The sequence below is a fragment of the Podarcis pityusensis genome, assembly GCF_964106645.2.
Source record: "Podarcis pityusensis genome assembly, chromosome: 4".
In the NCBI taxonomy this organism is placed as follows: Eukaryota; Metazoa; Chordata; class Lepidosauria; order Squamata; family Lacertidae; genus Podarcis; species Podarcis pityusensis.
The window spans coordinates 35,941,402-35,958,486 of record NC_138027.1 but is presented as its reverse complement, the minus strand read 5'-3'; the positions used below and the strand labels follow the sequence as shown (position 1 = coordinate 35,958,486).

The 17,085-nt window shown below is 47.2% G+C and overlaps 1 long non-coding RNA gene across 1 annotated transcript; it reads right to left on the bottom strand.

The window, feature by feature from the left end:
- Nucleotides 1–1,140: 1,140 nt before the first annotated feature.
- Nucleotides 1,141–13,979, bottom strand: LOC308475656. The gene is made up of 3 exons (XR_013985348.1): nucleotides 13,914–13,979; nucleotides 11,688–11,757; nucleotides 1,141–1,248 (listed from the first exon to the last, which is right to left on the bottom strand). It is a non-coding gene; the product is annotated as an uncharacterized lncRNA (long non-coding RNA).
- Between the last annotated feature and the right edge of the window lie 3,106 nt (nucleotides 13,980–17,085).

The following is a 17,085-nucleotide window of genomic DNA, read 5'->3' as shown; positions in this document are numbered from 1 at the left end:
TGTTGTTGTTGTTGTTGGCATCCTTCTGTCTTGAAGTACAATGGAGTGTGCCTTTGGGGGTGAAGTCAAACTGCTGTGTTCACAACACTGAAGTGACCTCCTCAGGGTGTAAGCCTCTAGGCAGTGTGTATGGAGGTCCTGGGCTGCCCGTACAACAAGAACCTCCTCTCAGCCTCACTGAAAGCAGAACAATACATTTGGCACAAGTTTGGCTGAAGGAGCTGCCGGAAGGAGGCATGCAGGGTGCCATCCAACCATCTTAGGGACTGCATTTGGGATATATGTAGCCTTTTCTTCTCCCAAAGATATTCCCCAATGCTGCAGAGGTTTAGGATGAGAGTTTTCCTTCTCCTAGGTGGGCTGCCTTCCCACATTGATGAACTGCATCTGCCTCTCGCTTCCCTCTACAGCACGTGCAGAATCCACCTTCTTGACCATTGGATCTACCACTGGTCTTGTCTGCTCAATCTGCTGGAGCCTGTCTTCACATGCAGGGAAAGTGCCCAGCTAACTGAAGGTTTCAGACCCATCAGCTACTCTTAACTTGGTTTAACCAGCCAGTCAAAGCCATTCCTGGGGTGCGGCAACTGTCACAGGCTGACAGCTTCTAGGAGCCACAGGTGAGAGCTGAGTGCAGGGTAAGGAGCTAAGGTCAACAAAGTACCCCAGAAGTGATGTGTCCCCCTCCAGACAGATTACCCCTCCAGAGGTACTACCCCTCCAGTTAAGTCATGTGTACAAAAAGTGAATAGAATACATATATTCATAAAACTACCTGGACTTAAGATTGGGGGGGTGGGGAATTGGAAACTGAAGCTGGTAGGTGAGACCATTCCTAGTTATGGTCTATATTCTTCCCTGCTTCTCCAGAGCTGTGTTGATGTTCCTTCTCACATCAGATGACAGGGATACCCACCTTAAGGCAGTGGAGCTGCAGTTGCTTTATAATGTATGGTGCTGTAGTATCATCACACACACCATCCTTGACTTGCAGAACACTTGCAAAAGAAAGTTGGCTAACCTATTGTTCTTTCAGATGACATTTATTCTCTCTCATATAGTAATCAACATTTCTAAATATAATCTTCTTTTTTATCTCCGAATGCCTTCCTTAAGCTTTTCAACCTTAACTGTCTTCTGGTCCCGGTCTACTATCCTTGCCTCTGATTGGTGAAATGATGTTGACTAGACAACTTCTCATTAAGGAGAATAAAAAAGAATCCATCCAGCCACCTCTCAACATGTACCCTGCAAGTTTAAACAAGTACAGTTAGTGCGAATGATGCTTCATGTTTCTTTCATGCCAAGCTCTCATTCTGACAGGGATCCTACCTGCTAGCCTTTCAGAAAGATTCAGTGTTGCGTGTTGAGTCACAGTAGCCCCCCAGTAATTCACACTTCACACATCAATTTTTGTTTAAGGTTTTTGGCATAATTTTGGCCACAACTTTATTCAAATACAAAAATGTGAGTGGTTGCTTAGGCATTGGTTATGACTATCTGTCCTTGCCCTCAGGGACAGAGCTGGCCTTCCGGACACCAGCGGAAGCCAGCGTGGGAAACAAGTATTGGGTGAGAAATAAAGCTGGGCACCAGACCATTACTTCTCACCCTCATGTTCCTGTGGGGCTTGCACGGCCCAAGTCCGACTCCGGGGACAAGGACGAAAGAATGGCAAGCCCCTGGATTTCCTTTAACGGAATTCCCATTCGCATCATTTGGAGGGGTAGGCACTTACCCCTCCAAGCACCAATTAAACCAATGCCTAACCGCCAACCTTACAAGTTGTGACGATTTGCTACGCAGTAGGCAAAAACCAAATGGCACCAGCCAATCAGCCAGATGGCAAAATTCCTACCAGGCCCTCGCACCAAGGCGAACGACCCCATGACAGGCATAGCAAGGTCAAGCAATCCTTCAATACCCCCCTTAAACAAGGGAGGGAGGGCGGGTGATCCGATGCAAAACGGCCAAGAGGCCGTGCCAACGTCTGGCCCCTGTATATATAGACTCTGACCCCTCCTCCGAATTGGCAACAATCAAAACACCCCAGCAACCCAGTTTAACCATTTAAATGGTCGGGATTCAACTAAATTTGCCTAGTCACTGGAGGGTGGCCTGTTCCCAACCGCAACACGTGCTCTCTGCTAGGGAGAACACGCTTTGCGTGTTGAGTCACAGTAGCCCCCCAGTAATTCACACTTCACACATCAATTTTTGTTTAAGGTTTTTGGCATAATTTTGGCCACAACTTTATTCAAATACAAAAATGTGAGTGGTTGCTTAGGCATTGGTTATGACTATCTGTCCTTGCCCTCAGGGACAGAGCTGGCCTTCCGGACACCAGCGGAAGCCAGCGTGGGAAACAAGTATTGGGTGAGAAATAAAGCTGGGCACCAGACCATTACTTCTCACCCTCATGTTCCTGTGGGGCTTGCACGGCCCAAGTCCGACTCCGGGGACAAGGACGAAAGAATGGCAAGCCCCTGGATTTCCTTTAACGGAATTCCCATTCGCATCATTTGGAGGGGTAGGCACTTACCCCTCCAAGCACCAATTAAACCAATGCCTAACCGCCATGGAGCCCTCAGCTCACCGCCAAACCACTCACAGCCCCAACCAAGACCTCAGCTTGGTCACCACCGCACCAATCCAAGCCTCATTCCCTGAAGCGGAAAGGTGCATGCCATCAGCTCGGAAAAAGGATGGCCTCTCAAAAAGAATCTCGGGGTGGGAAATTGCATCGCCACCCAGCTCCAAAACTTTTTTGACCACAGCAGAATTGATGCGTTTTCTGGCCCTTTCAGTGGCAGCCGGGCAACGACTGCCCTTCCAAACGCAGCGTTGCAAAAGCTTTGACCAAAAAATTTTCGCTGTCGGCACCATTGCACGCAGCGTCTCCAGGTCACCCAAAATTGCAGCACGTAGTGACAAACAGTCCATGGGCACCAGGTCGTTCTCACCAAGCTGCACCACAATAGCAGGTGGCGGCCCCTCCAAGAGCAACTGCCTCCGGATACTTGGCAGGAACTCCGACCAGCGCATCCCACGTCTGGACAGCCAAGACAAGCGAATATGTGGAGGAAAGCCAAAATCTGGACCCAATCCAGATTGCCGTGCTGCGACGCCAGCCCAATGGACGATACTGTGCCCCACAATCCAAACACGGGTCACCGCTAAACCTGATAAATAAGATAAAACAAGCAAAAATTGTAAGACACCAATAATGTTAACGAACATAATCTTTGAATGCATTCGATTTCAACGACCTGTATTTTATTTCCACTGCCTTATTAACATGCTTTCCGGCCTTCTTGGTGGTACGTTTGTCTAGGCATTGGTTCCCGACTAGCTGCACCTGACCTCAGCAGGGCAGCACTGACGACTGCGCCCCACCATATCGTCAGTACCAGCAAACATTGTGGGAGAGCAATGAATCCCAAGGCAATCGCATCCCGCCAGGTGTCGTTCCCCATAGGGGAAAGATGCACCCCATCTGCCCTAAAGAGGGCAATAGCCTTGAAGAAAATTAGGAGGGTGCAATATTACAGAACCACCTAAAGCAAAGACCTATTTTATTTTATTTGTTATTTTATTTACTTTATTTATTTTATTCTATTATCCACCGCCTTATTAACATGCTTTCAGGCCTGCTCGGTGGTAGTTTGTCTAGGCATTGGTTCCCGACTAGCTGCACCTGACCTCAGCAGGGCAGCACTGACGACTGGGCCCCACCATATCGTCAGTTCCAGTAAACAGCATGGGGGAGCAATGAACCAGGATCAGACTCAAGCTCACCCCAAATGCTCCCAGGGACTCTTGCATGGCCTTACCCCTCAAAAGGGGTCGACAAAAGCATGGCGAATCCTTGTATTCCCTTAATGGAACATCTTTGCGCATTGGAGGGGACAGGTGCTCCAACCCCCCCTCCAGACCACCTTGAACCAATGCCTTAAATTATTTTGAGTCCAGGGAGAGCTGCCATCAACTCAATCCAAGCCCTCTTGCATGCAGGAATGCAAACTTATGCTGGAGGAAGACAGCAAACATTCTCGCCCAGCTGTACCACCAGCACTGCGGGAGGACCTGCACAGGTCACACTCGACCGCACCAAAGGAAGGATCTCCTCCCAAAGCATTCCCCATCTGGACATCCAGTATATGTTCACATGGGCAGGAAGACTGAGATGGCGCCCCAGTCCAAACTCGTCAACATGCTTGCCAGCCTAGTGTACAATGCTGTGGCTCAAATGTGCACAGCTGCTCCTATGAAAAAAGGAAATAACAGACAAGCATCAGCACAGACATCATTGTGACACTTCCTGATATAACCCTTGTCAGCGTCAGACTTCCAATGACCCGTATTCACAATCCTGTCTACTGACAGGCCCCCAGTGTGCAGCCTTTGCAGCAGCACCTAATCGTAAGGAATGAGGAGTGTACAGCGGTAAGCAAGCCGCAGGCTGTAATAACTGGTGCACGACGTAAGCACATTGATGCCGGGCTAACAGGAACCCATTTTCATGCACTGGAGCGGGCCAGCCCCCAGGGAATAAAAAGCCAAATATTCTGTTATCCATAACCGGGCAAGGGCCCTCCTCACCTGTGGCGGGAAGCCTGATTGTGGCACTCCTGCCCACTAAGTCTGTTTTAGAGTTACCAACTCTAATGACAAGCTCCAAAGGATAAGGAAAAGTCCTGAAGCAATAAGCCTCCAGACTTTCAGCCCCGTGCTGGCTCCAACAACCATTTCCCCAACCCTCAGTGCGAAAATGCAATGGACTCCTGAAAGGAGTCTCACCTTGATCTTTAACCCGCAGACAAGTTTTAACTTGTTGCAGATACTGCATAGGTAAAAATTGACCGACTTCCTGCCCACTGTCCTATGAGGTTGGAGCCTATTCCAACCTTCCAAGGCCCTGCGCACTGCAAACTTTATACAAGGGTCTCTGAAAAATAAAGCTTCAATGTAACAGACATTGCAGCGGACTGAATTCGGATAGTTATAACCGCATGCCCAATCTGCAGCAGGTGGACCAAATACTGCAGGATCTGCTCAGAGGATGGGGGCCAATTCTTCTGAATGGCCGAGAACTGCCAGCTTAAGGCTAAGAAATCCATCCAGGCCTTCCCATAAGAGGTAAAAGCAGAAGGGGAAATGGAAGCTGCCGCTCTCTGAAATTACTAATTGTTGTCAAAATGCCACAGGTCTGGAAAAGTCTGGCAATAGCTGAGTCTGGAGCCCAGGATCTGAAGCGCTTCATCTGAAAATCGAATAGTGTCAGCGTAATTTGGAGAGTAGAAAGCACAATATTAAACCTTAAGTGGCGCAGCTCGAAAGCATGAGCGGAGGGGCAGAGACTGTGCTACAGCATGAGGACTGTTTTGCCAAGACGCTCACCACTACCTGGTTATCAGACCAAAAGCAGATCCGATGGTCACTGAACTCCTCGGGCCACGTGAACTGCTACTACAATGGGGAAAACTCAAGAAAAGTTATGTCACATGATTGCCTCACCACACCAGGCTTGAGGCCATAGCTTTGCACACCAGCAGCCCTTGAAATAAAACCAAAGGGCAAAGATCCAGCAGCACCAGCATGAACCTGAAAATCCCTGAGCGGGTTCAAGGTATCCTGCCATGGCGAACTACTATTGCATACATTCAGGAATTGCTACCATCGCCTGATATCTGCCTTCACCACACTTGGTAGGCATACACAGAGGTAAGGGGACCTCTGTCAGCATCGCCCTTGAGCCAGTGCCACCAACTGGACTCATCCACTTCAGCCCCAACTGGGCCAGGCGAGCTGGGTAGCACTTCCAGAGACCACCTTCTGCACAGGAACAGGTCAAAGTGCTGTGGACTCACAGCTTAGAGTTGTGAGCACCGGATTCACTCCAACAAAAGGACAGTCGTTGCACAGCAGAATACAGCAGAGTCTAGCAGAGTATATAAACAACTCGGAGAGCAGCTCTGTAGAATATCTTCTTTATTCTATCTACAACTATACAAACTATATACAGAGCTTAATAGGTCTAAGTATAAATAAATGCTGCACTGCACTGAGTGTCTGCAGCTGCCCTTAGCAGCAACCTTATCTCTACACATGATCTCTAACACTCAGTCTCTCTCCCTCTCCGACACTGACTGAGTGACTGACTTGGTGCTGGAGCAGAATAAGTAGAGACCAGAACACGCCTCCTCCTCTCTGGAGAATCAGCAGACTCCTCAGGAGATTCTTGGATATGGGAGGGGTGAAATCTAGGCAGCCTGGCCTAGTGGGAAGATTAGTTAAGTGACCCAGCAAGATCGGATCTGGTGAAGCATCACTTGCTACAGAGGAAGTATTACAAATTAACTTCCTTCAAGGCAGACAGCTTCTCCATAGCCAAGTGGTATGTTTTAGCAACGATATCCAACTGGATACCTAAAAATGGGAATATGGGCAAAAGGTATTGAGCTATTGCTTGCCAGCTTCCAGCCCCCGCTTGGGCAGGGGGCATCTTGTGCTGCCATCATGATATGTAAATTTACAGGGCCGATGCTGGCCAGAACCCCTAAAGAAGTCCCAACCAAGCTGCCGCCAAGCCAGCTTCCTTTTCAGACACACACTCTGTGCAATGCAAAAAAACACACTCCGTGCAGTGCACACACTCTCCATGCAATGCAACTACACACTCCGTGCAATGCAAAAAAGCACGCTCTGTGCAATGCAACTACACACTCCGTGCAATGCACACACAAACCCTCCGTGCAATGCAACTACACACCCCGTGCAATGCAAAACACTCCCTGCAATGCACACACCCTTCGTGCAATGCAACTACACTCCATGCAATGCAACTACACACTCCGTGCACTGCACACCCTCTGTTCAATGCAACTACATATTCTGTGCAATGCACACACACTCCGTGCAATGCAAAAACAAAACAACACACTCTGTGCAATACAACTACACCCTCCATGCAATGCAGCTACACACTCCCTGCAATGCACACACCCTTCATGCAATGCAACTACACTCCATGCAATGCAACTACACACTCCGTGCACTGCACACCCTCTGTTCAATGAGACAACAAACTCCGTGCAATGCAACTACACCCTCCGTGCAATGCAACTACACACTCCGTGCAATGCACACACACCCTCCATGCAATGCACACACCCTCCGTGCAATGCAACTGCAAATCTCCTAGCAATGCAATGCAATTGCAGCCCGTGCAGCGCCGTGCTCTGCAACGCACGCAAAGGTGCTTTCTCCCAGTTGCATATTGCAAACATGGCGCCCGTTACATCCCTCGCAGTGAGGTAACCACCAAAAGGACTTAAGTGTCCAGGTAGAGCAATGGGGGAGCATGCAGCTGTCCCATACAGGGACCAATCCTGCAACCTAGGCATTACTGGCACTATCCGCTGACCCAGTGAAACCAATGCTTCATGGACCACATGGGGACACTATTGAGGCCGGAAACGCTTCCAGGCCATCGAATTCTAGGGCAAAGCCCTAGGGTCACCTGCTAGGCCAGGCATAAATGTTTCCAGTGAAATAGCAGAGTTGAGGTAGCCCACAGCTTGTCCAGGTACCCCTGCTTGCCCTTTTAGAGGGAAGCACCCCTTCAAGAAACCCAAAGTTCTTTTATCACAAATGGGCCGAACTACCCAGCAACAGAATAGCCCAAAAGGAGCAGTTTGTTTTGTTTTGTTATAACAATGGCTAAGAGGGGTATATGAACCCTGTCTCCCAGGTCCTAGTCCTACACTTTAGCCACTAAGCCACAATGGCTCATCTCTAAAATGGCAGTCGCCACTATCAGGGCAAAACAAACTTAAAGAAAATAAACTTGTTCAGAAACAGCATAGTTCAAGAACATATACAGAGTGCTCATAGTCCTTGGAGGCACAGGGAGCCATAAAGCCAACCTTCGGGGATACTATAAACGAAAGTGATACCAGCTAAGCTGGGAACAGCCCTGACTAGCCCCACAATTTCAACAAGAGAAATGGGGGAAACCTTTTTGCGAAAGAAAGCCCCTAACGGGGGCTCTCTCCCTATTGGGAAAGGCAAGCCACAGATACAGGGAGAATCTTCCTACGGGGTAGGGTAAGGGGTGGGGTGGGAAATTGAACAGGAAAAGGGGGGAATTAAATTATTTAAGGGACTAGAGAGGATTAAAAAGAAGGGGAAAATAAAGAAATAAAGAAATGTAACCAGACAATGAGAAGATTGTCCAAGTGCTCCATGTGATCCGATGCAAAACGGCCAAGAGGCCGTGCCAACGTCTGGCCCCTGTATATATAGACTCTGACCCCTCCTCCGAATTGGCAACAATCAAAACACCCCAGCAACCCAGTTTAACCATTTAAATGGTCGGGATTCAACTAAATTTGCCTAGTCACTGGAGGGTGGCCTGTTCCCAACCGCAACACGTGCTCTCTGCTAGGGAGAACACGCTTTATTGTCAGCTTTGCTGTTTATTAGCAGCAGCAGGTTTTTAAGTACAAATGGTACCCATGTATATGGATGCGGGCACATTGTAACTGTTTGGTATAGATATATAAAAAAACCCTTTATGACTACTCTGCAGCAATGGAGATATGCCTGTTATTATTTGTATTTTGGAAATACCGAGAGGTTCCAACTGGGATCAAGGAATTGTGTAGAACAGAGAAAGTGCACTGTTGAAAGAGACAAAAAAGGTAAAGGCCAGGAGGAAGTGCAAAATAACAAATGACCGCACAGTAGACATGGGGTAAAGGAGAGAACAAAATGCAAGACCTACTCTACTCTTCATTCATTAGATCGCACAACTCTCTCAAGAGCTGTCAAATGCAGGTGCCATTTGGCGTACGCACTCTGTAGCTGAAGGCACTTACAAATCAATCTTTTCGATGAAATATTCATCTCAGATTCACCCTCTGTTACAGATTCTGAAGGCTTTCTGCTACTCACACCTATATTTACCTGAAACCCTTACATGATTTCCGACCTAAAGGGAGGAAATGGGGCGGTATAACCTTGCAAATCGATAGATGAGTCTATTTCTGTTGCATGCCAATTTCACATGCATCCCATTTCCACATTATTCTGTGAATTACTTTTGTTTCGAGTATTAAAATCCCCATTTAAATTAAAATAATAGTGTACCTCCATGCACATATTTATAAATGTATTTTATCCTAAAATATACGGTTTTGTTACACATTTTGTTCTGCTTTTCAAGCCAAGAACAATCTCACAAAACCTCTGAAGGACTATTATATTCTGTTCTGTGTATTGGTCCAGGAGGTGTGAACTTGGTCAGTTTGCTTAAAAGTGTGGACTGAGCTAAACGGATGTGTGTTTGGAGAGACTCTGTGTTCTTCTGCACATGGTTGTCATTTGCTTAAAACCTTGCAGCCTCCCTCTCCTTCTGCTCAAGTATAAAAAGGGGAAAGGCTGCCTACGGCAGTACCTCAACACCACACCAAGTGCACACTTAGCATTGCTCTCCGAATCATCTTGAAACCCAGGGGTGCACTGCCATATCAAGGAAGAACTAGTCTGCAGCTATATAAATAGAACATTAAGATCTACAGCAAGACTCTGCCAACCTGCATTATAATGCACAGTGGGATCCTCCCCCTGGACTGTATTGAGCAAGATCTAAAATAGTTTTAAAGAATTGTTTGCAAGGAACTATCATCAAAAATGTTGTGTTTTTTTTAAAAAATAATAATGTTAGAACTTAAAAAAATAATATTTACTGGTGTGGAGAAAATGATCTTCCAGCACAAATCTAGGCACCACTGAAGCCCCCTTGGTTTCACTGCAATTGAAGCAGTCTAGTTTAGAGGCTATCTGAAAGTGAGGAGGAGCCTGGTTTTCACTCTGGAAAGTGAAGGAATCAAAGGGCCCTTGTGCATTTAAATAAGTCAAGAGGAATGTGTCACAATTAAATGCCCATTTACCAGAGACACATCATAATGGTGAATCCATGTGCCCATCAGTACACTTCCTGGTTGATGGAGTTGTAAGGATGCATTCTCCCTTGCACAGGAATTTCAGCCAATTCTCTTGAAGCACCAAATGCCTGGTTTTTAACACTTTTTTAAACAAAAAACAAAAAAAACACAAACACCCATACTTTGATCAAAAGCATTTATATTAGCCACATTAAAACACCAGTAAGCTGTACCAGTGACAAACAGTAGCAAATAAAAACTGCAATTTAGGAAAGCTTGTCTTCTCAGTCATGTAGAGATGCTAATTCCCCCCTCCCCATTTTCCTTCCTTTTTGAGCACATTTGCCTTGCAGCAAAACTTTAATCCATCTCCCTGACTAAAGGCTATCAGTGTTGAGGTACACCTTAAGCCTGCCTTTCAGTGATTTCTTATTCCAGACCAATATGCAACTCTCACACGTGTGTCCCTAATTGAACATATGTTCTGTAATGCATCTAGTGCCATTCACCAGAGACAGGAGGAATTGAACACACTGACACAAAAATATCACTCACGTTTTGAAAGGCTTCTTGTATATTTTCATTCATCAAAACTTTAGCAGTTGATAGCCTGTAATGGTCTGACACACATCTCGTTTTAAATGTGGTTATTTATTTAGACTGCACACTCAGTCTCATGACTTGCAGTGTCTGTATTTCTGTTCTCTAGGGATGGTCAGGTGGCACTCCTGCATTATCTGGGCATGCACAATGAAGAGATGAGCAGTCCTTCCCTACAGGTGATTATCTGGGGGGGAAACCCCTCTCCATCCTGTTCTCACAGTGGGAGAAATGCCTATGAGAAACCTACAAATAGGACCTGAATGTTCTCCCACTTGTGACTCCCCACAGCTGGTGTAGATGACATGTGCAGAATGTCACACTTGGTTGATAAGTGGCCCGTGTGGCTTTCATATGGTTTGTTTGTTTGCCTGCCTGCCTGCCTGCCTACTTGCCTAAGGGAGAAGCCAGAATCAAAATTCCCACTGAACTGGAACAACCTGGATTATTTATATCCTTTGTGGTCACCTTCCAATTTGGCTTTCTTTAAAGTTGTTCCTCAATATTGACAACTTTTTCTCAGTAACCACAAAGATTAAAGGAAAATAAAGTCACATTCAGGGGAAGAGACAATGGAGCAGGAGAAAAAACTAAATTAGCCTCCTTTGTGCCTTGTCCGTATCTTAAATTGATTGGAGTGAACCGTGCGCAGTCTGCAGGCATTGCCTACTGAATGACACACTGTTAACCAGGTGTCTCCTACCCAACTTCTAACAGCAATTAAAGGAATGGATGTGTTGCAGCTCCAATGAGAGGTCTGCTGTGATGCAGTGGAGTAAGGAAGCAAAACAACACTCTGAAATTTCACATAGGCTCTTTTGGAGACTGCAAGAACATCTGTTCTATATTTCAGGGCTGGATCTAATCGGAAACACAGTGCACGAAGGCAGCTAGCTATTCAGCATGTCACACCATTACAAAGTATGGAGCCAGAACTTAAGCAGGCAGGTCAGTTTTCACCTCATTAGCACAGCAGGAGAGAATAGCTGTAAAATGAGCCTAGAAGCAGCTTATTTGGTCCCGTTAAAAAAATCCCAGTGATCCTGCTATGATCTGCCATCTTTCAGCAAACTTTTGTCCCATTAAATAGTTTCTTTTCCACCGCTTCCAGCCAGTGGTGATTTCTGCCCCACTAACCTTTAAGAATTCCCTCAGCGCAAGGTGTGATATACTAGTCTCATTTATTCTTGCAGTGGAATTTTTCTTTCTGGAAAAGAGGGAATAGATATCAGGGTGCTCAGCAAGTGTGTTATTTTTAAGACTCTGCTGAAGAAGCCAGAAAAGAGAGCACTGTATATCCACCCCTTCCCGTTCTTCCACATTCTTTCTAAGTGATGGATGGTAGTGCTGTCAGGGCAGGACTTTGGGGCTGAAGCCTGGGGTCCCCCAACACAGCAGGGCTGGCTTAACACATGTTTACGTGAGTGAAATGATGCACGCCACCATCTAAAGAGGTATGTGTGTGCATAAGGACATCGAATCTGAAATCATCTAGCTACGCCACTGATAACAAATGACTAAAAATCAACAATGCTCATCACTGTGATGTGTTGTAATGCTCCCCCTCTTTTTTAGCTTAAAGAAAGTAACTTAATATCACATACTGCTGTACCTTGCTAAAATCTGCTTTGAGAATGTCCCAGTTGGTCTGTTTTTATTTCACTGCTTCAATTATTTGCTTTTGTTTTGCTTTTTTAAAAAGAAGTAGCTGAAAAACAAGCAGCTACGTGCTGTTGTTCCTGACTTTTCTTTGGCCTATAGTTTCCAGAATGGCCCAGGGATGCTTTCTTGACTCATTATTAACAAAATGTACATATAAAAACATTCATTATACTGTAATGGAAGCAGCGATCCACTCTAGCCTTACATCAGCCATAGGCAACTTGTCCCAGTGCTGGAATTCTATTCACTTTCTTCAGAGGATGTAATGAATCATTCTAGGGGCAGGTGGAAGAAACAATAAAGCTCTCAGCAGACAACTTGGGAGAACTGATGGCTGCTCCCCAGAATGCATTTAATGTTATGGGATTTTGTCACATCGCACAGGAGCAGGGGGCATTTAAGACATCTGCCAATCACTTAGATATGTCATGATGTCAGGCTAGAAGAGGACCCAGCAAGTTCAGGGTATGATTCTTAGTTAGCCTGCAGTATTATGTAGCTCAAAATAGCTGAAGTATGTGTGACTAGGGATGAATGGATCAGCCTAGTTATTTGCCCTAGTCAGTTTCCCATGCATTCTATCACAAATCCATTCAATCTCTTTAAAACACACACACACTTAAATCGCATGCATTTGTGTATGCACTTTCCTTTAGAAGATATACTTTGCATGCATATTCTATTCATTTACCCCTGAACTATGTAGTTTTCTATGCTTTTGCAGGCATTTCTCCATAACATTTCATACTGCTTTCCCCCCAGATAATATATAGTTTCAGACACATTTTTGTACGAAAACTGCAATCAGAACCATTTGATTGTTAACTATACTCTGATCAGCAAATAAGTAGGGAACTGTAAATTAGTTCAGATTGCTTTAAAATGAAGGCCAAGCAAAATACTCCTGAATCCTTGTTGTGTGTAACTTCTGATCTCATCCATCCTTTACTTATCCATTTTCCCTGTCTCTTTTGTCTTCTGTCCTCCCGTGTCTAAATTTAACCATAGATCTGTTGGGCAGAGATTTGCCCAACTATGTAAAGTGTTATATAAAAATAAAAATTAATCGTTTCTGGCTCACCACAGTTCTCTGAGTATATACTGTGACTTTGTATGATTACCAGTGACCATTTACTAAGTGTTAACATGCTAAATAATAAAGCTGGTCAAGTATAACAATCATAATAAAGAATGAGGTTGCCAAATGGTAAGGAGAATTTTATCAGGCCTCTGATTCCTCAGTTTGATCAAATTATCTTAAGACCTTGGCAGGATGTTAAAGATCAGGCTTCCTCAACCTCGGCCCTCCAGATGTTTTGAGACTACAATTCCCAGCATCCCTTATCACTGGTCCTGCTAGCTACGGATCATGGGAGTTGTAGGCCAAAAACATCTGGAGGGCTGAGGTTGAGGAAGCCTGTTATAGATGGCTGGTCTTAACAAGGATTGCACACACATCATGGTAAGTTACAAGGTAGAAAATGGTCATCACTCCCACATCAGGTATGACTAGATGGGAAATTCTCTTCAGCATTTGGTAGGATGTTACAGATGGGTTCACCAAGGCATTAGGGCTCCAAACCCTTCACCCCCACACTCTCGTGTGGACCGCTGCTGCTGCTGCACTCTGAGTTGGGGAAGGCTGCTCCCTCCTCAGGCTAATTCCACCTGGCCCAGGGGGCGGGGCCCAGACTGACTCACCACCGCTACAGCTTAAAAGGCCTCATTGAGGCACTGGGACACCGCTGCTGCTGCTGCACCGTGGGTGTTGAGGAAGGCCGCCCCCTCCTGTAGGCCCATTCCACCAGGCCTTGGGGGCGGGGCCCACACTCGCCACCGCTACAGTTTTAACGACACTGGTGTTGCTGCAGCAAATGTTAAAAATGTTTTTATATATTTTAAAGGGTTTTAAAGGGGTTTTTACTTTCTACTTTGTTGTACCACCGTGAACGGTGGTTTTTATTGATGTATTTTTATTTTGTTCCGTTTTATTTTGGTTTGGGGTTGGATATTGAGTGGGGTGGGGATTTGTTTTGTTTGGTACAATTGTTTTTGGTTTGATTTGTTTTTCTATTTTGTAAATGGAGGTTGGTTTGAGGCTTGGGATTGCTACCGTAGTGGGGCGAGGGAGGTATGGCGGTGGGGGCAGATGTCATAGGCGAAGGGGATTGAGATACGGATATGCTCGTATCCTTTCCAATCTGTGCCCCATCCCGAGAGACGAAGGTAGGGTGAGCAAGGATTACTCACCTCCGTCACTGGTGTTGTGCAATGCCCGGTCTATAGGCAACAAAACCGCCACCCTGCGAGATTTCTTCACCTCACAGGGGGTTGACCTGGCTTGTGTGACGGAGACCTGGGTGTGCGAAGGGGAAACTGTTACCTTACGAGAGATGGCGCCCCCGGGTTTCTCCGTCCTCCACCAGTCACAGACTGTGGGCCGGGGGGAGGGGTGGCATTATTAATCCGGGAAGATTGTTCTTTCAGGGCTCTACCATCGCCATCGATCCCCAGCATTGAATGTGTTGGCCTAGTGTGGGGCTCTGAGGTGAGCTTGGCTGTCTGGCTGGTGTACCAGCCACCTAGCGCACCAGCAGCCACCCTGTCAGGCCTGCTGGAGGCGGTGGCCGGCTGGGCCTTGGAGTTCCCTAACCTATTGGTATTGGGGGACTTCCGCATCCATGCTGATGCAATTCCCTCCTCACAGGCTCTGGACCTGGTGTCTTCCATGGCGACACTAGGGCTCTCCCAGTTTGTTTCGGGCCCCACACATCAAGCAGGCCACAGGCTGGATTTGATCTTTGGCGTCGGTATAGATGTGATCATGTCTCCTTCAATGAAAGTGCCATGGTCTGATCACTACGCTCTGAAAGCCAGGATTGATTTTCCACCCCCACCTTGCTTAGGTGGCGAGCCAATTTGGGCTCGCCCGCAGAGGCTGATGGACCCTGATAGATTCCGTCAGGCCTTGCGGGACCTTGCTCCCCCTGGCGACTCATTGACTGAGCTTGTTGAGGGCTGGAATATCCAGCTCCTAGCAGCCATCGATGAGATCGCACCTAGGCGCCCTCTGCGACCCCACAGAAATCGGGCTCCCTGGTTTACCGAGGAGCTTCGGAAAATGAAGCGGGACCTCAGACGGCTAGAGCGAGTATGGCGGGGTGCCCGTGACGGAGCCTCAAGAACATCTTATAGGGTTTTTATGAAAACCTATCAGATGGCATTGAAGGCCGCTAAGAAGTCCTACTTCTCGGCCTCCATTGCCTCCGCTAGCTCTCACCCGGTACAATTATTTAGTATAATTAGGTCTTTAACGTCCCTTGAAGGACAGCCAAATTTAAATAACAATTTGACACACAGCTGTGAGGCATTTGCGAGCTTTTTTGCGGAGAAGGTCCTGTTGCTCCGCCATGACCTCCCTGCCAATTTGGATACAATAAAGGAAATGGAGCCCCCTCGACTGTCCTCGGGTCCAGTATTGGACCACTTTGACCGGATATCCCCAGCCGATGTGGACAGACTCCTCTGAGCTGGAAAGCCCACCACCTGTCCTCTTGACCCGTGCCCGTCTTGGCTGATTAGAGCGTGTCCAGACGAGGTGCGGGCCCCCCTGGGGGATATCATCAATTTGTCCCTTGGCACCGGGATATTCCCAGGGGAACTGAAGGAGGCAGTGGTGCGTCCGCTCTTAAAGAAAACATCACTAGATCCCTTAGATCTATCCAATTACCGCCCGGTTTCGAATCTTCCATTCCTGGGTAAGGTGATTGAGAGAGCGGTTGCTGAACAGCTTGGTAGGCTTCTGGATGAAACATCGGCTCTTGATCCATTCCAGTCCGGCTTCCGCGCTGGTCATGGGACCGAGACGGCTCTGGTCGCCCTAACAGATGATCTCCGCAGGCAGCTGGATCGAGGCGGGTCGGGGCTGCTGATTCTTCTAGACCTGTCAGCAGCCTTCGACATGGTCGATCACGAATTCCTGGACCACCGCCTTGCCGATGTGGGGATCCAGGGCACAGTCCTTCAATGGCTGCGCTCGTTTCTCTCTGGTTGGGGACAGAGGGTGGTGCTTGGGGGGGAATTGTCATTGCACCACTCCTTGGTGTGTGGAGTGCCTCAGGGTGCAATTCTCTCCCTGCTGCTTTTTAACATCTTTATGCGCCCCCCTGCCCAGCTTGTCCGGAGTTTTGGGCTGGGTTGCCATCAGTATGCCGATGACACCCAACTCTATCTGTTGATGGATGGCCATCATGACTCGGCCCCAGACACACTGACCAGATGTCTGGAAGCTGTGGCTGGATGGTTACGTGGGAGCCGGTTGAAGTTAAATCCTTCGAAGACAGAGGTCCTCTGGCTGGGATGGGGCGATATGGGATTGAGGGGGCAACTCCCATCTCTTGCGGGGGTGCAATTAGTGCCAGCATCGTCCGTTAAGAGTTTGGGTGTAATCTTCTATACCTCCCTCTCTATGGAGGCGCAGATTACAGCTATAACAAAGGCGGCATTTTTTCATCTCCGCCAAGCTAAGCAGTTGGTTCCTTATCTCTCACCCTGACCTAGCCACTGTGATCCACGCGATGGTCACCTCCAGATTGGATTATTGTAACTTGCTCTACGTGGGGCTGCCCTTGAGACTGACCCAGAAACTCCAGCGGGTGCAGAATGCCGCAGCAAGACTCCTTATGGGGTCTTTGCTGCGAGATCATATCCATCCGGTACTATACTAGCTGCACTGGCTCCCGGTGGAGTACAGGATCAGGTTTAAGGTGCTGGTTTTAACCTTTAAAGCCCTATACGGCCCTCGTACCTACGGGACCGCCTCTCCTGGTATGTCCCACAGAGAAATTTACAGTCTGCAAATAAAAACATCCTG